We start from the raw sequence: 15,524 nt of genomic DNA on the forward strand, positions 1-15,524 counted from the left end.
CCCGTAATCTGCCAGCACCCTATGACAAAAAATGGAACACACCAGCAGTGTGAGGAGACCTGAAAGTGGCACATGGCATGAGACACTGTGGACCTGGCAGCAGCATGAGGAGGCGGTACAGGGGCCCATGGCAGATTAGGGGCCTGGCAGCAGCTATGGGAGGCCCGTAATCTGCCAGCACCCTATGACAAAAAATTGAACACACCAGCAGTGTGAGGAGACCTGAAAGTGGCACATGGCAGAGTGTGGCGATGGAGACAGCAGAAATGGGACGCCGTACAGGGACCCATGAGAGACTCTGGACTTGGCAGCAGCATGAGGAGGCGGTATAGGGGCCCATGGCAGATTAGGGGCCTGGCAGCAGCTATAGGAGGCCCGTAATCTGCCAGCACCCTATGACAAAAAATGGAACACACCAGCAGTGTGAGGAGACCTGAAAGTGGCACATGGCATGAGACACTGTGGACCTGGCAGCAGCATGAGGAGGCGGTACAGGGGCCCATGGCAGATTAGGGGCCTGGCAGCAGCTATGGGAGGCCCGTAATCTGCCAGCACCCTATGACAAAAAATGGAACACACCAGCAGTGTGAGGACACCTGAAAGTGGCACATGGCAGAGTGTGGCGATGGAGACAGCAGCAATGGGAGGCCGTAGAGGGACCCATGACACACTCTGGACCTGGCAGCAGCATGAGGAGGCGGTATAGGGGCCCATGGCAGATTAGGGGCCTGGCAGCAGCTATAGGAGGCCCGAAATCTGCCAGCACCCTATGACAAAAAATGGAACACACCAGCAGTGTGAGGAGACCTGAAAGTGGCACATGGCAGAGTGTGGCGATGGAGACAGCAGCAATGGGACGCCGTACAGGGACCCATGAGAGACTCTGGACCTGGCAGCAGCATGAGGAGGCGGTTTAGGGGCCCATGGCAGATTAGGGGCCTGGCAGCAGCTATAGGAGGCCCGTAATCTTCCAGCACCCTATGACAAAAAATGGAACACACCAGCAGTGTGAGGAGACCTGAAAGTGGCACATGGCATGAGACACTGTGGACCTGGCAGCAGCATGAGGAGGCGGTACAGGGGCCCATGGCAGATTATGGTCCTGGCAGCAGCTATGGGAGGTCCGTAATCTGCCAGCACCCTATGACAAAAAATTGAACACACCAGCAGTGTGAGGAGACCTGAAAGTGGCACATGGCAGAGTGTGGCGATGGAGACAGCATCAATGGGACGCCGTACAGGGACCCATGAGAGACTTTGGACTTGGCAGCAGCATGAGGAGGCGGTATAGGGGCCCATGGCAGATTAGGGGCCTGGCAGCAGCTATAGGAGGCCCGTAATCTGCCAGCACCCTATGACAAAAAATGGAACACACCAGCAGTGTGAGGAGACCTGAAAGTGGCACATGGCATGAGATACTGTGGACCTGGCAGCAGCATGAGGAGGCGGTACAGGGGCCCATGGCAGATTAGGGGCCTGGCAGCAGCTATGGGAGGCCCATAATTTGCCAGCACCCTATGACAAAAAATGGAACACACCAGCAGTGTGAGGAGACCCAAAAGTGGCACATGGCATGAGACACTGTGGACCTGGCAGCAGCATGAAGAGGCAGTACAGGGGCCCATGGCAGATTAGGGGCCTGGCAGCAGCTATGGGAGGCCCATAATCTGCCAGCACCCTACGACAAAAAATTGAACACACCAGCAGTGTGAGGAGACCTGAAAGTGGCACATGGCAGAGTGTGGCGATGGAGACAGCAGCAATAGGACGCCGTACAGGGACCCATGAGAGACTCTGGACTTGGCAGCAGCATGAGGAGAAGGTATAGGGGCCCATGGCAGATTAGGGGCCTGGCAGAAGCTATTAGGAGGCCCGTAATCTGCCAGCACCCTATGACAAAAAATGGAACACACCAGCAGTGTGAGGAGACCTGAAAGTTGCACATGGCATGAGACACTGTGGACCTGGCAGCAGCATGAGGAGGCGGTACAGGGGCCCATGGCAGATTATGGTCCTGGCAGCAGCTATGGGAGGCCCGTATCTGCCAGCACCCTATGACAAAAAATGGAACACACCAGCAGTGTGAGGAGACCTGAAAGTGGCACATGGCAGAGTGTGGCGATGGAGACAGCAGCAATGGGAGGCCGTACAGGGACCCATGAGAGACTCTGGACCTGGCAGGAGCATGAGGAGGCAGTATAGGGGCCCATGGCAGATTATGGTCCTGGCAGCAGCTATGGGAGGCCCGTAATCTGCCAGCACCCTATGACAAAAAATTGAACACACCAGCAGTGTGAGGAGACCTGAAAGTGGCACATGGCAGAGTGTGGCGATGGAGACAGCAGCAATGGGACGCCGTACAGGGACCCATGAGAGACTCTGGACTTGGCAGCAGCATGAGGAGGCGGTACAGGGGCCCATGGCAGATTAGGGGCCTGGCAGCAGCTATGGAAGGCCCATAATCTGCCAGCACCCTATGACAAAAAATTGAACACACCAGCAGTGTGAGGAGACCTGAAAGTGGCACATGGCAGAGTGTGGCGATGGAGACAGCAGCAATGGGACGCCGTACAGGGACCCATGAGAGACTTTGGACTTGGCAGCAGCATGAGGAGGCGGTATAGGGGCCCATGGCAGATTAGGGGCCTGGCAGCAGCTATAGGAGGCCCGTAATCTGCCAGCACCCTATGACAAAAAATGGAACACACCAGCAGTGTGAGGAGACCTGAAAGTGGCACATGGGCATGAGATACTGTGGACCTGGCAGCAGCATGAGGAGGCGGTACAGGGGCCATGGCAGATTAGGGGCCTGGCAGCAGCTATGGGAGGCCCGTAATCTGCCAGCACCCTATGACAAAAAATTGAACACACCAGCAGTGTGAGGAGACCTGAAAGTGGCACATGGCAGAGTGTGGCGATGGAGACAGCAGCAATGGGATGCCGTACAGGGACCCATGAGAGACTCTGGACCTGGCAGCAGCATGAGGAGGCGGTATAGGGGCCCATGGCAGATTAGGGGCCTGGCAGCAGCTATAGGAGGCCCGTAATCTGCCAGCACCCTATGACAAAAAATGGAACACACCAGCAGTGTGAGGAGACCTGAAAGTGGCACATGGCATGAGACACTGTGGACCTGGCAGCAACATGAGGAGGCGGTACAGGGGCCCATGGCAGATTATGGTCCTGGCAGCAGCTATGGGAGGCCCGTAATCTGCCAGCACCCTATGACAAAAATTGAACACACCAGCAGTGTGAGGAGACCTGAAAGTGGCACATGGCAGAGTGTGGCGATGGAGACAGCAGCAATGGGATGCCGTACAGGGACCCATGAGAGACTCTGGACTTGGCAGCAGCATGAGGAGGCGGTATAGGGGCCCATGGCAGATTAGGGGCCTGGCAGCAGCTATAGGAGGCCGTAATCTGCCAACCACCCTATGACAAAAAATGGAACACACCAGCAGTGTGAGGAGACCTGAAAGTGGCACATGGCATGAAACACTGTGGACCTGGCAGCAGCATGAGGAGGCGGTACAGGGGCCCATGGCAGATTAGGGGCCTGGCAGAAGCTATGGGAGGCCCGTAATCTGCCAGCACCCTATGACAAAAAATGGAACACACTAGCAGTGTGAGGAGACCTGAAAGTGGCACATGGCATGAGACACTGTGGACCTGGCAGCAGCATGAGGAGGCGGTATAGGGGCCCATGGCAGATTATGGTCCTGGCAGCAGCTATGGGAGGCCCGTAATCTGCCAGCACCCTATGACAAAAAATTGAACACACCAGCAGTGTGAGGAGACCTGAAAGTGGCACATGGCAGAGTGTGGCGACAGAGACAGAAGCAATGGGACGCCGTACAGGGACCCATGAGAGACTCTGGACTTGGCAGCAGCATGATGATGCGGTATAGGGGCCCATGGCAGATTAGGGGCCTGGCAGCAGCTATAGGAGGCCCGTAATCTGCCAGCACCCTATGACAAAAAATGGAACACACCAGCAGTGTGAGGAGACCTGAAAGTGGCACATGGCATGAGATACTGTGGACCTGGCAGCAGCATGAGGAGGCGGTACAGGGGCCCATGGCAGATTAGGGGCCTGGCAGCAGCTATGGGAGGCCCGTAATCTGCCAGCACCCTATGACAAAAAATGGAACACACCAGCAGTGTGAGGAGACCTGAAAGTGGCACATGGCATGAGACACTGTGGACCTGGCAGCAGCATGAGGAGGCGGTTCAGGGGCCCATGGCAGATTAGGGGCCTGGCAGCAGCTATGGGAGGCCCGTAATCTGCCAGCACCCTATGACAAAAAATGGAACACACCAGCAGTGTGAGGAGACCTGAAAGTGGCACATGGCAGAGTGTGGCGATGGAGACAGCAGCAATGGGAGGCCGTACAGGGACCCATGACACACTCTGGACCTGGCAGCAGCATGAGGAGGCGGTATAGGGGCCCATGGCAGATTATGGTCCTGTCAGCAGCTATGGGAGGCCCGTAATCTGCCAGCACCCTATGACAAAAAATTGAACACACCAGCAGTGTAAGGAGACCTGAAAGTGGCACATGGCAGAGTGTGGCGATGGAGACAGCAGCAATGGGACGCTGTACAGAGACCCATGAGAGACTCTGGACTTGGCAGCAGCATGAGGAGGCGGTACAGGGGCCCATGGCAGATTAGGGGCCTGGCAGCAGCTATGGGAGGCCCGTAATCTGCCATCACCCTATGACAAAAAATTGAGCACACCAGCAGTGTGAGGAGACCTGAAAGTGGCACATGGCAGAGTGTGGCGATGGAGACAGCAGCAATGGGACGCCGTACAGGGACCCATGAGAGACTCTGGACTTGGCAGCAGCATGAGGATGCGGTATAGGGGCCCATGGCAGATTAGGGGCCTGGCAGCAGCTATAGGAGGCCCGTAATCTGCCAGCACCCTATGACAAAAATGGAACACACCAGCAGTGTGAGGAGACCTGAAAGTGGCACATGGCATGAGACACTGTGGACCTGGCAGCAGCATGAGGAGGCGGTATAGGGGCCCATGGCAGATTATGGTCCTGGCAGCAGCTATGGGAGGCCCGTAATCTGCCAGCACCCTATGACAAAAAATTGAACACACCAGCAGTGTGAGGAGACCTGAAAGTGGCACATGGCAGAGTGTGGCGATAGAGACAGAAGCAATGGGACGCCGTACAGGGACCCATGAGAGACTCTGGACTTGGCAGCAGCATGAGGATGCGGTATAGGGGCCCATGGCAGATTAGGGGCCTGGCAGCAGCTATAGGAGGCCCGTAATCTGCCAGCACCCTATGACAAAAAATGGAACACACCAGCAGTGTGAGGAGACCTGAAAGTGGCACATGGCATGAGATACTGTGGACCTGGCAGCAGCATGAGGAGGCGGTACAGGGGCCCATGGCAGATTAGGGGCCTGGCAGCAGCTATGGGAGGCCCGTAATCTGCCAGCACCCTATGACAAAATATTGAACACACCAGCAGTGTGAGGAGACCTGAAAGTGGCACATGGCAGAGTGTGGCGATGGAGACAGCAGCAATGGGACGCCGTACAGGGACCCATGAGAGACTCTGGACTTGGCAGCAGCATGAGGAGGCGGTGTAGGGGCCCATGGCAGATTAGGGGCCTGGCAGCAGCTATAGGAGGCCCGTAATCTGCCAGCACCCTATGACAAAAAATGGAACACACCAGCAGTGTGAGGAGACCTGAAAGTGGCACATGGCATGAGACACTGTGGACCTGGCAGCAGCATGAGGAGGCGGTACAGGGGCCCATGGCAGATTAGGGGCCTGGCAGCAGCTATGGGAGGCCCGTAATCTGCCAGCACCCTATGACAAAAAATGGAACACACCAGCAGTGTGAGGAGACCTGAAAGTGGCACATGGCAGAGTGTGGCGATGGAGACAGCAGCAATGGGAGGCCGTACAGGGACCCATGACACACTCTGGACCTGGCAGCAGCATGAGGAGGCGGTATAGGGGCCCATGGCAGATTATGGTCCTGTCAGCAGCTATGGGAGGCCCGTAATCTGCCAGCACCCTATGACAAAAAATTGAACACACCAGCAGTGTAAGGAGACCTGAAAGTGGCACATGGCAGAGTGTGGCGATGGAGACAGCAGCAATGGGACGCTGTACAGAGACCCATGAGAGACTCTGGACTTGGCAGCAGCATGAGGAGGCGGTACAGGGGCCCATGGCAGATTAGGGGCCTGGCAGCAGCTATGGGAGGCCCGTAATCTGCCATCACCCTATGACAAAAAATTGAACACACCAGCAGTGTGAGGAGACCTGAAAGTGGCACATGGCAGAGTGTGGCGATGGAGACAGCAGCAATGGGACGCCGTACAGGGACCCATGAGAGACTCTGGACTTGGCAGCAGCATGAGGAGGCGGTACAGGGGCCCATGGCAGATTAGGGGCCTGGCAGCAGCTATGGGAGGCCCGTAATCTGCCAGCACCCTATGACAAAAAATGGAACACACCAGCAGTGTGAGGAGACCTGAAAGTGGCACATGGCAGAGTGTGGCGATGGAGACAGCAGCAATGGAAGGCCGTACAGGGACCCATGAGAGACTCTGGACCTGGCAGCAGCATGAGGAGGCGGTATAGGGGCCCATGGCAGATTAGGGGCCTGGCAGCAGCTATAGGAGGCCCGTAATCTGCCAGCACCCTATGACAAAAAATGGAACACACCAGCAGTGTGAGGAGACATGAAAGTGGCACATGGCATGAGACACTGTGAACCTTGCAGCAGCACAGGAGGCGGTACAGGGGCCCATGGCAGATTATGGTCCTGGCAGCAGCTATGGGAGGCCCGTAATCTGCCAGCACCCTATGACAAAAAATTGAACACACCAGCAGTGTGAGGAGACCTGAAAGTGGCACATGGCAGAGTGTGGCGATGGAGACAGCAGCAATGGGACGCCGTACAGGGACCCATGAGAGACTCTGGACTTGGCAGCAGCATGAGGAGGCGGTATAGGGGCCCATGGCAGATTAGGGGCCTGGCAGCAGCTATAGGAGGCCCGTAATCTGCCAGCACCCTATGACAAAAAATGGAACACACCAGCAGTGTGAGGAGACCTGAAAGTGGCGCATGGCATGAGATACTGTGGACCTGGCAGCAGCATGAGGAGGCGGTACAGGGGCCCATGGCAGATTAGGGGCCTGGCAGCAGCTATGGAAGGCCCGTAATCTGCCAGCACCCTATGACAAAAAATGGAACACACCAGCAGTGTGAGGATACCTGAAAGTGGCACATGGCATGAGACACTGTGGACCTGGCAGCAGCATGAGGAGGCGGTACAGGGGCCCAAGGCAGATTAGGGGCCTGGTAGCAGCTATGGGAGGCCCGTAATCTGCCAGCACCCTATGACAAAAAATTGAACACACCAGCAGTGTGAGGAGACCTGAAAGTGGCACATGGCAGAGTGTGGCGATGGAGACAGCAGAAATGGGATGCCGTACAGGACCCATGAGAGACTCTGGACTTGGCAGCAGCATGAGGAGGCGGTACAGGGGCCCATGGCAGATTAGGGCCTGGCAGCAGCTATGGGAGGCCCGTAATCTGCCATCACCCTATGTCAAAAAATTGAACACACCAGCAGTGTGAGGAGATCTGAAAGTGGCACATGGCAGAGTGTGGCGATGGAGACAGCAGCAATGGGACGCCGTACAGGGACCCATGAGAGACTTTGGACTTGGCAGCAGCATGAGGAGGCGGTATAGGGGCCCATGGCAGATTAGGGGCCTGGCAGCAGCTATAGGAGGCCCGTAATCTGCCAGCACCCTATGACAAAAAATGGAACACACCAGCAGTGTGAGGAGACCTGAAAGTGGCACATGGCATGAGATACTGTGGACCTGGCAGCAGCATGAGGAGGCGGTACAGGGGCCCATGGCAGATTAGGGGCCTGGCAGCAGCTATGGGAGTCCCGTAATTTCCCAGCACCCTATGACAAAAAATTGAACACACCAGCAGTGTGAGGAGACCTGAAAGTGGCACATGGCAGAGTGTGGCGATGGAGACAGCAGCAATGGGACGCGGTACAGGGACCCATGAGAGACTCTGGACTTGGCAGCAGCATGAGGAGGCGGTATAGGGGCCCATGGAAGATTAGGGGCCTGGCAGCAGCTATGGGAGGCCCGTAATCTGCCAGCACCCTATGACAAAAATTGAACACACGAGCAGTGTGAGGAGACCTGAAAGTGGCACATGGCAGAGTGTGGCGATGGAGACAGCAGCAATGGGACGCCGTACAGGGACCCATGAGAGACTCTGGACTTGGCAGCAGCATGAGGAGGCGGTACAGGGGCCCATGGCAGATTAGGGGCCTGGCAGCAGCTATGGGAGGCCCGTAATCTGCCATCACCCTATGTCAAAAAATTGAACACACCAGCAGTGTGAGGAGACCTGAAAGTGGCACATGGCAGAGTGTGGCGATGGAGACAGCAGCAATGGGACGCCGTACAGGGACCCATGAGAGACTTTGGACTTGGCAGCAGCATGAGGAGGCGGTATAGGGGCCCATGGCAGATTAGGGGCCTGGCAGCAGCTATAGGAGGCCCGTAATCTGCCAGCACCCTATGACAAAAAATGGAACACACCAGCAGTGTGAGGAGACCTGAAAGTGGCACATGGCATGAGATACTGTGGACCTGGCAGCAGCATGAGGAGGCGGTACAGGGGCCCATGGAAGATTAGGGGCCTGGCAGCAGCTATGGGAGGCCCGTAATCTTCCAGCACCCTATGACAAAAATGGAACACACCAGCAGTGTGAGGAGACCTGAAAGTGGCACATGGCATGAGACACTGTGGACCTGGCAGCAGCATGAGGAGGCGGTACAGGGGCCCATGGCAGATTAGGGGCCTGGCAGCAGCTATGGGAGGCCCGTAATCTGCCAGCACCCTATGACAAAAAATTGAACACACCAGCAGTGTGAGGAGACCTGAAAGTGGCACATGGCAGAGTGTGGCGATGGAGACAGCAGCAATGGGACGCGGTACAGGGACCCATGAGAGACTCTGGACTTGGCAGCAGCATGAGGAGGCGGTATAGGGGCCCATGGAAGATTAGGGGCCTGGCAGCAGCTATAGGAGGCCCGTAATCTGCCAGCACCCTATGACAAAAAATGGAACACACCAGCAGTGTGAGGAGACCTGAAAGTGGCACATGGCATGAGACACTGTGGACCTGGCAGCAGCATGAGGAGGCAGTACAGGGGCCCATGGCAGATTAGGGGCCTGGCAGCAGCTATGGGAGGCCCGTAATCTGCCAGCACCCTATGACAAAAAATGGAACACACCAGCAGTGTGAGGAGACCTGAAAGTGGCACATGGCAGAGTGTGGCGATGGAGACAGCAGCAATGGGAGGCCGTACAGGGACCCATGACACACTCTGGACCTGGCAGCAGCATGAGGAAGTGGTATAGGGGCCCATGGCAGATTAGGGGCCTGGCAGCAGCTATAGGAGGCCTGTAATCTGCCAGCACCCTATGACAAAAAATGGAACACACCAGCAGTGTGAGGAGACCTGAAAGTGGCACATGGCCAGAGTGTGGCGATGGAGACAGCAGCAATGGGACGCCGTACAGGGACCCATGAGAGACTCTGGACCTGGCAGCAGCATGAGGAGGCGCTATAGGGGCCCATGGCAGATTATGGTCCTGGCAGCAGCTATGGGAGGCCCGTAATCTGCCAGCACCCTATGACAAAAAATGGAACACACCAGCAGTGTGAGGAGACCTGAAAGTGGCACATGGCAGAGTGTGGCGATGGAGACAGCAGCAATGGGAAGCCGTACAGGGACCCATGGGAGACTCTGGACTTGGCAGCAGCATGAGGAGGCGGTACAGGGGCCCATGGCAGATTAGGGGCCTGGCAGCAGCTATGGGAGGCCCGTAATCTGCCAGCACCCTATGACAAAAAATTGAACACACCAGCAGTGTGTGAGGAGACCTGAAAGTGGCACATGGCAGAGTGTGGCGATGGAGACAGCAGCAATGGGACGCCGTACAGGGACCCATGAGAGACTCTGGACCTGGCAGCAGCATGAGGAGGCGGTATAGGGGCCCATGGCAGATTATGGTCCTGGCAGCATCTATGGGAGGCCCGTAATCTGCCAGCACCCTATGACAAAAAATTGAACACACCAGCAGTGTGAGGAGACCTGAAAGTGGCACATGGCAGAGTGTGGCGATGGAGACAGCAGCAATGGGACGCCGTACAGGGACCCATGAGAGACTCTGGACTTGGCAGCAGCATGAGGAGGCAGTACAGGGCCCCATGGCAGATTAGGGGCCTGGCAGCAGCTATGGGAGGCCCGTAATCTGCCAGCACCCTATGACAAAAAATTGAACACACCAGCAGTGTGTGAGGAGACCTGAAAGTGGCACATGGCAGAGTGTGGCGATGGAGACAGCAGCAATGGGAGGCCGTACAGGGACCCATGAGAGACTCTGGACCTGCCAGCAGCATGAGGAGGCGGTATAGGGGCCCATGGCAGATTATGGTCCTGCAGCAGCTATGGGAGGCCGTAATCTGCCAGCACCCTATGACAAAAAATTGAACACACCAGCAGTGTGAGGAGACCTGAAAGTGGCACATGGCAGAGTGTGGCGATGGAGACAGCAGCAATGGGACGCCGTACAGGGACCCATGAGAGACTCTGGACCTGGCAGCAGCATGAGGAGGCGGTATAGGGGCCCATGGCAGATTATGGTCCTGACAGCAGCTATGGGAGGCCCGTAATCTGCCAGCACCCTATGACAAAAAATTGAACACACCAGCAGTGTGAGGAGACCTGAAAGTGGCACATGGCAGAGTGTGGCGATAGAGACAGCAGCAATGGGACGCCGTACAGGGACTCATGAGAGACTCTGGACCTGGCAGCAGCATGAGGAGGCAGTATAGGGGCCCATGGCAGATTATGGTCCTGGCAGCAGCTATGGGAGGGCCCGTAATCTGCCAGCACCCTATGACAAAAAAATTGAACACACAAGCAGTGTGAGGAGACCTGAAAGTGGCACATGGCAGAGTGTGGCGATGGAGACAGCAGCAATGGGACGCAGTACAGGGACCCATGAGAGACTCTGGACCTGGCAGCAGCATGAGGAGGCGGTATAGGGGCCCATGGCAGATTATGGTCCTGGCAGCAGCTATGGGAGGCCCGTAATCTGCCAGCACCTATGACAAAAAATTGAACACACCAGCAGTGTGAGGAGACCTGAAAGTGGCACATGGCAGAGTGAGGCGATGGAGACAGCAGCAATGGGAGGCCGTACAGGGACCCATGAGAGACTCTGGACCTGGCAGCAGCATGAGGAGGCGGTATAGGGGCCCATGGCAGATTATGGTCCTGGCAGCAGCTATGGGAGGCCGTAATCTGCCAGCACCCTATGACAAAAAATTGAACACACCAGCAGTGTGAGGAGACCTGAAAGTGGCACATGGCAGAGTATGGCGATGGAGACAGCAGCAATGGGACGCCGTACAGGGACCCATGAGAGACTCTGGACTTGGCAGCAGCATGTGGAGGCGTTACAGGGGCCCATGGCAGATTAGGGGCCTGGCAGCAGCTATGGGAGGCCCGTAATCTGCCAGCACCCTATGACAAAAAAATTGAACACACCAGCAGTGTGTGAGGAGACCTGAAAGTGGCACATGGCAGAGTGTGGCGATGGAGACAGCAGCAATGGGGACGCCGTACAGGACCCATGAGAGACTCTGGACCTGGCAGCAGCATGAGGAGGCGGTATAGGGGCTCATGGCAGATTATGGTCCTGGCAGCAGCTATGGGAGGCCCGTAATCTGCCAGCACCCTATGACAAAAAAATTGAACACACCAGCAGTGTGAGGAGACCTGAAAGTGGCACATGGCAGAGTGTGGCAATGGAGACAGCAGCAATGGGACGCCGTACAGGGACCCATGAGAGACTCTGGACTTGGCAGCAGCATGAGGAGGCGGTACAGGGGCCCATGGCAGATTAGGGGCCTGGCAGCAGCTATGGGAGGCCCGTAATCTGCCAGCACCCTATGACAAAAAATTGAACACACCAGCAGTGTGTGAGGAGACCTGAAAGTGCACATGGCAGAGTGTGGCGATGGAGACAGCAGCAATGGGACGCCGTACAGGGACTCATGAGAGACTCTGGACCTGGCAGCAGCATGAGGAGGCAGTATAGGGGCCCATGGCAGATTATGTCCTGGCAGCAGCTATGGGAGGCCCGTAATCTGCCAGCACCCTATGACAAAAAATTGAACTCACCAGCAGTGTGAGAGACCTGAAAGTGGCACATGGCAGAGTGTGGCGATGGAGACAGCAGCAATGGGACGCAGTACAGGGACCCATGAGAGACTCTGGACCTGGCAGCAGCATGAGGAGGCGGTATAGGGGCCCATGGCAGATTATGGTCCTGGCAGCAGCTATGGGAGGCCCGTAATCTGCCAGCACCCTATGACAAAAAATTGAACACACCAGCAGTGTGAGGAGACCTGAAAGTGGCACATGGCAGAGTGTGGCGATGGAGAAAGCAGCAATGGGAGGCCGTACAGGGACCCATGAGAGACTCTGGACCTGGCAGCAGCATGAGGAGGCGGTATAGGGGCCCATGGCAGATTATGGTCCTGGCAGCAGCTATGGGAGGCCCGTAATCTGCCAGCACCCTATGACAAAAAATTGAACACACCAGCAGTGTGAGGAGACCTGAAAGTGGCACATGGCAGAGTGTGGCGATGGAGACAGCAGCAATGGGACGCCGTACAGGGACCCATGAGAGACTCTGGACTTGGCAGCAGCATGAGGAGGCGGTATAGGGCCATGGCAGATTAGGGGCCTGGCAGCAGCTATGGGAAGTCCGAAATCTGCCAGCAACCAATGTCAAAAAATTGAACACACCAGCAGTGTGAGGGAGACCTGAAAGTGGCACATGGCATGAGACACTGTGGACCTGGCAGCAGCATGAGGAGGCGGTATAGGGGCCCATGACAGATTAGGGGCCTGGCAGCAGCTATGGGAGGTCCGTAATCTGCCAGCACCCTATGACAAAAAATTGAACACACCAGCAGTGTGAGGAGACCTGAAGTTGGACAATGGCAGAGTGTGGCGATGGAGACAGCAGCAATGGGATGCCGTACAGGGACCCATGAGAGACTCTGGACTTGGCAGCAGCATGAGGAGGCGGTATAGGGGCCAATGGCAGATTAGCGGCCTGGCAGCAGCTATAGGAGGCCCATAATCTGCCAGCACCCTATGACAAAAAATGGAACACACCAGCAGTGTGAGGAGACCTGAAAGTGGCACATGGCATGAGACACTGTGGACCTGGCAGCAGCATGAGGAGGCGGTACAGGGGCCCATGGCAGATTAGGGGCCTGGTAGCAGCTATGGGAGGCCCGTAATCTGCCAGCACCCTATGACAAAAAATGGAACACACCAGCAGTGTGAGGAGACCTGAAAGTGGCACATGGCATGAGACACTGTGGACCTGGCAGCAGCATTAGGAGGCGGTACAGGGGCCCATGGCAGATTATGGTCCTGGCAGCAGCTATGGGAGGCCTGTAATCTGCCAGCACCCTATGACAAAAAATTGAACACACCAGCAGTGTGAGGAGACCTGAAAGTGGCACATGGCAGAGTGTGGCGATGGAGACAGCAGCAATGGGACGCCGTACAGGGACCCATGAGAGACTCTGGACTTGGCAGCAGCATGAGGAGGCGGTATAGGGGCCCATGGCAGATTAGGGGCCTGGCAGCAGCTATAGGAGGCCCGTAATCTGCCAGCACCCTATGACAAAAAATGGAACACACCAGCAGTGTGAGGAGACCTGAAAGTGGCACATGGCATGAGATACTGTGGACCTGGCAGCAGCATGAGGAGGCGGTACAGGGGCCCATGGCAGATTAGGGGCCTGGCAGCAGCTATGGGAGGCCCGTAATCTGCCAGCACCCTATGACAAAAAATGGAACACACCAGCAGTGTGAGGAGACCTGAAAGTGGCACATGGCATGAGACACTGTGGACCTGGCAGCAGCATGAGGAGGCGGTACAGGGGCCCATGGCAGATTAGGGGCCTGGCAGCAGCTATGGGAGGCCCGTAATCTGCCAGCACCCTATGACAAAAAATTGAACACACCAGCAGTGTGAGCAGACCTGAAAGTGGCACATGGCAGAGTGTGGCGATGGAGACAGCAGCAATGGGATGCCGTACAGGGACCCATGAGAGACTCTGGACTTGGTAGCAGCATGAGGAGGCGGTATAGGGGCCCATGGCAGATTAGGGGCCTGGCAGCAGCTATAGGAGGCCCGTAATCTGCCAGCACCCTGTGACAAAAAATGGAACACACCAGCAGTGTGAGGAGACCTGAAAGTGGCACATGGCATGAGACACTGTGGACCTGGCAGAAGCATGAGGAGGCGGTATAGGGGCCCATGGCAGATTAGGGGCCTGGCAGCAGCTATGGGAGGCCCGTAGTCTGCCAACACCCTATGACAAAAAATGGAACACACCAGCAGTGTGAGGAGACCTGAAAGTGGCACATGGCAGAGTGTGGCGATGGAGACAGCAGCAATGGGAGGCCGTACAGGGACCCATGACACACTCTGGACCTGGCAGCAGCATGAGGAGGCGGTATAGGGGCCCATGGCAGATTAGGGGCCTGGCAGCAGCTATAGGAGGCCCGTAATCTGCCAGCACCCTATGACAAAAAATGGAACACACCAGCAGTGTGAGGAGACCTGAAAGTGGCACATGGCAGAGTGTGGCGATGGAGACAGCAGCAATGGGACGCCGTACAGGGACCCATGAGAGACTCTGGACCTGGCAGCAGCATGAGGAGGCGGTATAGGGGCCCATGGCAGATTATGGTCCTGGCAGCAGCTATGGGAGGCCCGTAATCTGCCAGCACCCTATGACAAAAAATTGAACACACCAGCAGTGTGAGGAGACCTGAAAGTGGCACATGGCAGAGTGTGGCGATGGAGACAGCAGCAATGGGACGCCGTACAGGGACCCATGAGAGACTCTGGACTTGGCAGCAGCATGAGGAGGCGGTATAGGGGCCCATGGCAGATTAGGGGCCTGGCAGCAGCTATGGGAGGCCCGTAATCTGCCAGCACCCTATGACAAAAAATGGAACACACCAGCAGTGTGTGAGGAGACCTGAAATTGGCACATGGCAGGGGCATGATTCATGGCGGATTTAGTCAGTTGTGTCAGGAACTGGTGGTTTGAAATCCAGACTAATCCACGCCTGATTCATTTTCACAAACGTGAGTCTCTCCACACTTTGGGTGGACAGTCGTGTCCTCCGCGGAGTTACAATACCTCCTGCCGCACTAAACACGCGCTCCGATGCCACGCTACTGGCCGGGCATGACAGCCTTTCAAGGGCAAATTCAGCTAGTTGGGGCCAAAGGTCAAGTTTCGTTGCCCAGTAGTCAAGGGGATTGTCTACCTCGGTTGGCAGGGTGCTGTCCAAGTAGGCCCAAGCCTGTTGTTTGAGCTCCTGCT

This window comes from Staurois parvus, unplaced genomic scaffold (assembly GCF_062004578.1).
Source record: "Staurois parvus isolate SC_StPar_1 unplaced genomic scaffold, SC_StPar_1.0 ptg000045l, whole genome shotgun sequence".
Lineage (NCBI taxonomy): Eukaryota > Metazoa > Chordata > Amphibia > Anura > Ranidae > Staurois > Staurois parvus.